At 37.9% G+C, this 9,020-nt stretch overlaps 1 pseudogene; it reads left to right on the forward strand.

Annotated features, from left to right (window-relative positions):
• Window positions 1-3,355: 3,355 nt before the first annotated feature.
• LOC147824165 (conserved oligomeric Golgi complex subunit 5 pseudogene) lies at window positions 3,356-3,922 on the forward strand (annotated as a pseudogene).
• The last annotated feature ends 5,098 nt before the right edge of the window (window positions 3,923-9,020 follow it).

The following is a 9,020-nucleotide window of genomic DNA, read 5'->3' on the forward strand; positions in this document are numbered from 1 at the left end:
AGACAGTTCTGGAACTCATAATCTTCCTACCTTAGCCTCCTGAGTGTTGGGATTATAGGTTTGCTTTTTTATGCATGATTTACTTTTAGATCTTATAGAAAAAGAAAAAAGGTAATGTGGCCATAAGAATGCAGTTGGTAAAATAAGAAAGACCTAGGTTAAAACCTAACATCCACCTCATTTTATGATCTTGACCAAGTTGTTTACTCTTTTGAGTCTCATCTGTCTACTGTGGATGATTAAATGAGATTTCATAGGAAGAATATCAGTCTTTCCTAGACACATAGCTTACATTGTAGTGATTTGATGTCTTCATAACTGTTGTGGCTTGAATGTGTCCCCCCAAATTATTTTTTAGCAAAATATTCATTGGTACATTTTAGATGTACATAATGATAAGACCCATCATAGGGAATTTGCACCTATACATGATATATCCTGCCTGTTCTTCCCCCCCCATTCTTCCCCTCCCCTCAACTCTCCTCTCTATATACAAAAGCATGGCTTCCGTTTTGCCTTCTATTTTCACTCTTTTTCTTGTCCCTTCCTTCCTTTCCCCCTCCCACCTCCCTTGTTCCCCTTCCCATTTGAACATTTTTCCGTTTGCCAAAATCTATTTTACATTTTAGTCCTTATTTCCACTTTCAGTTTCTCACACCAGAGAAACAATACAGTGTTTAAACATGTGTGTCCGGTATATTTCACTTAAGAGTATGGACTTAAGGTGCATCCATTTGGTTATAAATGTCTCAAGCTCATCCTTCTTTATGGCAGAGTAGTGCTCCATCGTATAAAAAGATCTTCTTTACCCGTTCATCAGTTGATGGGCATTTGGGCTGTTTCCAAGACTTAGCTATTACAAATTGTGCTACCATAAACATGGGTGTGCATATATCACTGTGGTATAATTCTTTTAATTCTTTTGGGAAGATACCAAGAAGGGGAATAGCTGGGTCAAACAGAACCTCTACTTTTAGTTTTTTGAGGAATCTCCACACTGATTTCTATAGTGGTCACACCAGTCTAAACTCCCACCAACAGTGGAGAAATGTCTCTCAAAATTTTATGTGCTTGGGACGGTGATTTAGCTCAGTGGTTTCACCACCTGCTGCGCAAGTGCAAGGACCCGAGTTCAATCTCTGGTACCAAAAAAAAAATTTATGTGCTAGTAACTTATTCCTCTAATTCCTTATGTTAGTGGTATGTGAAGGTAGGATTTTGAAGGTAATTAAGATTAGAGGAGATCATGAGAGTGAGGTCCCTGGTATGGCACTCATGGCTTAATAAAAAGAAATAGAGATGCCTGAGCTACCAGGCTTGCTCTGTGCTACTATATGACACACTCCACCATGTCATGAAGCAGCAGAGAACCTCACCAGCAAGCACTATGCTCCTGGACTTCCAAGCCTCTGTGTGCAAAATAAACTTCTATTCTTTATAAATTATTTAGTATGTGGTTCAGTTACAGCAAAAGAAAAAGGACTAAGGAAATAACGCACTTTAAAGAGCATTTCACTGGTGTTTAATCCCTTGGTTGTCATTACCATAGACCCCTTTTCTTCAGTTAACATTTGCCTAAGAGATTTCCTTTCATTGTGCAGAACAATTTTAAATTCTTCAGCACATCTTTTAGGTTAAGTTCGAAATGTACATTTGTGCTAGGATATGGGTCCCAAATAACTAACATATAAAATAACTAAGACAAGGAAGCAGACAGAAAAGCGAAAGGGAATCAGAAGTAAAGGGCTGAAGGGGAATATTTCAAAGATGAGAAAAGACAAAAGCCACTTTTAATAGAGAAATACATTTAAGCCATGAAGCTTTTTTTTAACATGGTGAAACATTAAGTCTTTTAATGAGTTGCTCATCAGTAGAGCCACATAACTTTATCCATACTATTTCTTTGTCTGCGAGTACCTTGTATAAATACTTCATACTCTTCTTTGTTGCATTCACTTCACTGTGTGGTGAAGGGAGGAAATTCATAGTTCTCTGACTGTGGGGACTGAGTCAGGCTAAGAAGTATAAACTTTCCATTTTTTTTCTAATGTGCCTTCAAGCTGTGAACTCCTGGACCAATTATAAGACCAGGACACCTTTTAGGAGACAAAAAGTTGCTGAAACAAAGTATTATGACACAGTGGGATAAGTATAGAAGTAAAGACCTCTAAATAGATGGTACATTAATAATTAATAGATGAGTAAAAGTTTATCTAATGCTATCCTGTTCCATAGGTTAGCCATTGCCCACTAAATGTGACTACCAAGAACATGTGGCACATTTATATTGACTTGTGCTGTTCAATATAAAAAACACACTAAGAAATTTAGAGAGGATCAAATGCCACCACTCCCCAAACTCTGTAATGAAAATGAAAGGGAAGCAATACTCCCAAAGTCATTACTGGAAGCAAGTATTTCTATACAATCCTAGGGGTAAATGAGGATTAAAGACAAAAGATACAAAGATAATATGGAAGAGGAAGACCAGGGTACTCTTGCCTGTATTGGACAAAGAACCTTGGGAGTCTGGAAATCCCAGTTTTATTAGTAAAACAAGGCAATGTAGCAAACATGTGATTCAAAGAACAAAGAACTGTAGATGATTAACAAGAACCATTACAACCCCCTACCCAGATGGCCTGGATTATTGCAGGCATCAGCATCCCTGTGAGCAAACAAGGGAGGGAGCAGACTTCAACCCCCTCTCCTGTTCCCTGGAGAGGTTAGGTCCTTAGTATTTGTAGCTGATTGCGTAGCCTGGTCTCCCACATCTCCCACAAAAACCTTTTTGTTTTTTGTAATTGTAGAAGCTGTATCAGCATAAATTAAGGTTGAACTTGTCTCAATTTAGTTGGGTTCTTCATCCAAGGTAGCAGGCTATAAACAGAACAATCAAGCCAAAGATTAGAAATCCTGGTAATTCTATATATATTCCACGGTGGGCCTTCATGTAAGCCCAAGGGTTCCAGACATATAAAGCTTGCACCACATGATTCCATTCTTGGACTTGTTTATCAAAGTCAGCCATCTGTTGTGTGACAGAAAGCACCTTTTTTGTAACTTATCAGTATCAAAGGTAAGATTACTGTTAAAGCCACCTGACAGATATCTTTTTACTAACTCTCAAAGATGAACATATTTATTATATTTAAGGTGAGTAATACAAAATTCCTTAAGATTGAAATGACAATAGAGTCCTTGTTGTGATTGTCCACTTTCTAATTGATCACCTAACCCCATGACAGTGGACTTCAGAATGTTGGGCTCAGACTGCAATCCAACATAAATGGCATGCTGGCTCGCCACGGCCCCACCGCTGACGGGTGATGCCAACAACTCAGCACCTGCCAACATGGAAGGTGGCGACAGTGGCATTGCTGTGGCGGGCCTGGGGTGTCTGGGTTCTGGAGTGGCTTCAGCGACTGTGCGGGAGCTTCTGCAGGACGAGTGTTGCCGTGACTTTTTAAATGAAGACTCTGATGTAAAGACTTACACTTCCCAATCTATTCATCAAGCTGTAATTGCTGAACAACTAGCGAAAGTTGCACAAGGAATCAGTCAGTTGGATAAAGAACTACACCTACAGGTTTTTGCAAGAGATGAAGATTTACTGGCACAAGCAACTGGGATTGAGTCTTTGGAAGGTGTTCTTCAGATGATGCAGGTGAGAATTGGGGCTTTACAGGGAGCTGTTGATAGGATGAAAGCATACATTATTGAGCCATACAATAAAATAGTAGCCCCTACTGCACAACTAGCAAGACTTCAGGTTGCCTGTGATTTGCTTCGAAGAATTATTCGCATCTTGTATCTCAGTAAAAGACTCCAAGGACAACTACAAGGGGGAAGTAGAGAGTTAACAAAAGCTGCTCAGAGTCTCAATGAACTTGATGAAAATCCCGTATCTGATAGTTTCTAATTTCGGAGAGCAGTTGCCTCCATGAGGAAAATCCACAGGCAGCAGACTCTGGTCAATGTGAACCGCAAGGACTTTCTCCCTTTGCCCATTGTCCAGCTAAATGAAAATTCCACAAATCAAGAACCAAGCGAAAGCAATGGGAATAAGACTGCAAAAAGTATTTTGTGTTTTCAAAATGCTAGAAGAAAGGATTTTGAAAAATTTTACTATAAAGGAATGATAAATGTTTGTGGTAGGTGTGTCTAACCTAGTTTAAACATTACAGTGTTACTTGCATCAAAACTTGGCATCCATTCGTATGTATAAGTTGCGTTTGCATATCACTTACAAATTAATTTGAAAAGACATGAAGACAAAAGTTAAAAAACTGGTCATAAGAAAGTATGTAGCCTTCAAAGAATTGACTCATTGTGGTAGACAGAAAAATAGCCTGCTCAGTGGTGCCACCGCCTGCCTCGCAAGCGCAAGGTCCCAAGTTGGATCTCTGGTACCAAAAAAAAAAAAAAGAAAACAGAAAAATGGCCTCCCAAACACATTATCCTAGTTCTTAGAATCCGTATGTAAATGTAAAGTGGCCAAAGGGGAAAAAAAGGCCAACTGTAAGGGAGATTATCTTGGGTTATCTACATGCACCAGAGAAATCACAAGGGTCCTTAAATGTGGAAGGGGAAGACAGGGTCGGACAGCTGCGATGTTAAAGAAGACTTGAGCAACCATTGCCAGTCTAGAAGATGGAAGGGCCACAAATGCAGGCAGCCTGTAGAAGCTACAGAAGTAAGCAGGTTCTCCCCGAGCCTCCCGAAGGAGCTCAGCTGACAGTCTGACTTCAGCCCAATAAGGTTGCTTTCAGAGTTCTGACCTTTAGAATTGTAAGACAATAAATCTGTGTTGTTTTGAACCACTAAGTTTTCTGGTAGTATGTGACCACTGACAGAAAAGAATATATTCACTATAATTTTAAAAAGTGTGGCTCGTATTACTTTAAAGTTTGAGGTTGCTGCCCGAGAATTACCTTCGCTCTCCTGCTTCTTTCCTGGAGAGAAATTTACAACGAGGCAACAAAGTGTAGGCTCAGGACTCTGGGCGCACAGGTGCCTTTGAATATCAGAGTTGTAGAGTAGAAAACAGAAGCCAGCTTTCAACCAGGAAGGATTGGTGGTAAATTGCCCCAAGATCTTAGCAGAAAGATCAAAATGTCTAATGCCTCCATAATTTGTTGTGATTTCTGTTCTTATTCTGAGTAAATTCATATATAATTTTAAAAAAATAAATAAATGGCATGCTGTAGACCCTATGCTTTACCTGAAGTATTGGTCCACTTAGTAACAAATTAATTGGGCTGTATAATTTATAATTGCATCAGTATTTTCAAAAGAAGTCACCAGGAAAGAGCCTGGAGCCCATTTTAATTGAATATATATATGTTTATATCAGGAATATATATCAGTATATCTATATATATATGTATATATTGGGAGAGAAAACATACCACATAAGAGGCTTTAACAAAGGATGATTAAGTATATATGCCCAATAAGATTTACTTTGTACTGCATATACATACACTACCTGCTATGATAGTAATCATAACAATGAAGAGATTATCAAGCATTTTGGACACGTCTTGTTGATGGACAAGTCTTTTTGCTTCCTGGATGATTTTCTTCAATTGTCCCCATGTTATGGCATCCACAGCTCATGTGGATGGTAGAGGTTGCCATTGATTATTGTTGCCCAACGACACTGGGAGAAGACCCTCACTGGTGGGAGTAGTGGAGTCTAGTTCCAACACAGATTCATCATGGAGGAAACTTCTCCATGATCACACATTCCTGGAGGGCACCCACACTGTTTATCCATTTCCTGAAATGATACATGAAAACCCTCACCTCCGTGTTAATAAAGTAACCAAACTTTCCCATTTACCTATATCTGGGGATATAGGACTGCCATAACACCTGTGCTTTCTCTTTTTTCTCCTTGCTCTTGTGCTTTTGACCAATGCAATTCCACCAGTGCTATGCATACTACCAATAGGATTCAGAAAATTAAGTGTAAACATTGCTAGGTCAAGAAGAGATTGTGGTTTATTATGGCTTTTTCTCCCTTTTGGTTTTTGTAATTGTCATTTTAGCGTTAGGTATGCAGACTCAACAACAGCCTGTTCCTGTGGATTATAAGAAATTCCAGTAGAATGAGTAATATCCCACTATTGTAAAAATTTTTTGAAAGCTTTTGCTCATGTAGGCAGGGTCATTATATGTTTTTATTTTCTTTGGGACCCCCATTTTTCAAATGCCACAATACAATGGTACAATCTTAGAAGGATAATGATTATCAACTAATCCTATGTGTTTAACTAACTTAACTTTCTGCAATATTTCCCCCTCTGAAGAGCTATCCCCAACTGTGGTTAGGGAAGAAGAAGCATAGTTTTTATCTAGCTGTTTCAAGCTGAGAAAGGTCAATGTAGAGGGGACCACAGTTAGAGGTCCTCTCCAGAGAACTCATCTATTGGGCCTCAGACAGAAATCATGTTGTAGTTTAGCAGTTATGAACTTTCTTTACAAGGTTGATCTGGTGGATCCTGGCAAAAGGAGTCTAGCACATTTTTTGTTGATTCTGTCTATATGATCACTTGAAATTTGGCAGCCTCTAGGCAAGAATAAACAAATTTTCTAAGAAATTAGACCATGTCTAATTAAGGCATGAACACCAGAGTGGAAAGACAGGTACCTGAGTCTGAAAAAAGTTATCACCATAAACAATTCTGGTTTTATGTCTTAGAAGATCTGTACACCCAGAAGTCATGGACACATTTAGTACACCATAAATTTAGCAATAATGAGTGTCACAGCTATATTAAACCCTTTATCCTTTAATTTAGTTTTGTACCAACAGCATCTTTTTAATAAATCTTTATTGTTTTTTCCACGAAAACTTTAACCTTTTGAGAATGACCAATGTAAACATATTACAATAATGTTTAGCAATGTACATTGGGGTATGTCTCCCATAAGACTATGGAAACCACCATAGTCCCCATAATGAACAAAGGCTGGAAAATATTTCCAGGCAGCTGTTCCTCTATTTACCAAGGAGAGTCCCATTCAGTTGTCCACCCAAGTCCAAGGGTCCCCATTTAATTATCTTAACAAATTTTTAGATGACCCATGAGAACCAGATTATAATAATTAACACATTATTTTTGACCAATGAAAGATTTTTGAGTTATACACAGACAATAATATGTACTGTATTTGTAAAAACCTGTCTAGACATCATTTTGGAAACATCAGCTGGAAACCTGAGGTGGGGGAATGCATGTCTTTAACTCTAATGACATTTATCTATAATCCAATTTAAGTTATAGGCAAATATTTTTAAAATCCAAGAAGATGAAAAAAAATTTTTTAAATGTTTAGTCTAAACAAAAAACTGTAAGATTGGACAGATCAATAGACATACACATATAAGACGATGTGTTTATAAACCCAGAGTGTACTCAGGTGTATTTGGTCAAGTTGAATTATAATAACCCTTTTACAGTTTTTAGGTTTGTAATCATAAATAAGACTAATCAGAATTTTTTAGGTCAATTAACAGAGATCTCATGTAATTAGAATCAGAAGGAATGAAAACCTTTGATACCTGTAAATGCCAAAAGTGTTTAAGGTGGGCCCTAGGCTCATGGATTCTTCTTTTGTCTCCTTTAACATAAACCTTCTATTAAAAACTTGGCTGTAGCCACTTGGATTTTAAAATGTCCTTTTTTCCTTGTTTTTTTATTTCTATTCTCAGATTGTTACATTTTAAGTTTGACTGATTGCCAATAGACCTCCAATCAACCTTGAATTAGTGATAACAGAGTAGAGAGAAGAACAATTTAACCCTGTGATTACTATTCAAGAACTTGTAATGCACAAGAAATGTTTTAAGGACACCAATTAAACATCAATTCTTGGAAACCAAAAGTACATTTATCAATTAGTTAAAATTTGTAGTTTAATTTTTCTTGTAATCCCCTTATGTCCAACAGGATGCAGTTGCAGATTGTTTGACTTCAGTAGTTTAGCTCAAGGCTGAGGCTGTTTTGGCCTGGGACTGGTCCATGTTTCTTTGTTTTGTCCCATAGAATGTGTAGTCTGAAGCTGCTACCATTGAGGCTCTAACACAACATAGGGTCCTTGTGTATGGATCTTGAGCACCCCCAGAATAGATTCTAATAAACTCAAAGTAGAAAGTCCTTGAACTATATTATTTTTTAATTAAGTTTATTTATTGGTACGTTTTAGGTATACAATACAGTTACAGTCATCATTGGGATCTTGTACCTTTACATGATGTATCTTGCTTCTTATTTTTTCTCCATTCCTGGCCCTCCCTCACCCCCTCCACCCTTCCCTATTTACAAACAGTTTGTTTCCATTTTTTTTCCTTTTCTCATATTTTTCTTTTCCCTTCTTTCCTTTCCCCTAATCCCTTCCATTTCCCCTATTCCTTTAGACCTTTTCTTCCTATTTCACAATATCAATTATACATTTTGATCCTTATTTACACTTTTAGTTTTGCACACCAGAGAAACTATTCAGTATTTACACGTGTGTCCTATTTATTTCACTTAAGAGTATGGCCTCAATGTGCATCCACTTAGCTATAAATGTCTCTAGTTTCTCATTCTTTATGGCTGACTAGTACTCCATTTTATTTAAAAAAACCACATCTTTATCCAGTCGCCAGTTAATGGGCAATAGGGCTGTTTCCAAGTTTTAGCTATTATAAACTGTGTTGCTGTAAATATGGATGAGCATATATCACTGTGGTATGATTCTTTTAATTCTTTTGGGAGGATACACAGCAGAGGAATAGCTGGGTCAAATGGGGCTTCCAGTCTTGTTCTTTGAGGTATCTCCATACTGATTTCCACAGTGGTTGCACCAGACTACACTCCCACCAGCAGTGGAGCAGTGTTCCTCTTTGCCCACAGCCCTGCCAGCATTTGTTATTGGTTGTTTTCATGATAGCAGCCATTCTTTCTGGAATGAGGTGGAATCTCAGCATTGTTTTCATTTGCATCTCTCTAATGACCAGTGATGTT

Source organism: Heterocephalus glaber, unplaced genomic scaffold, assembly GCF_053883595.1.
Source record: "Heterocephalus glaber isolate CG9 unplaced genomic scaffold, H.glaber_assembly_v1.0 deba00001553, whole genome shotgun sequence".
Lineage (NCBI taxonomy): Eukaryota > Metazoa > Chordata > Mammalia > Rodentia > Bathyergidae > Heterocephalus > Heterocephalus glaber.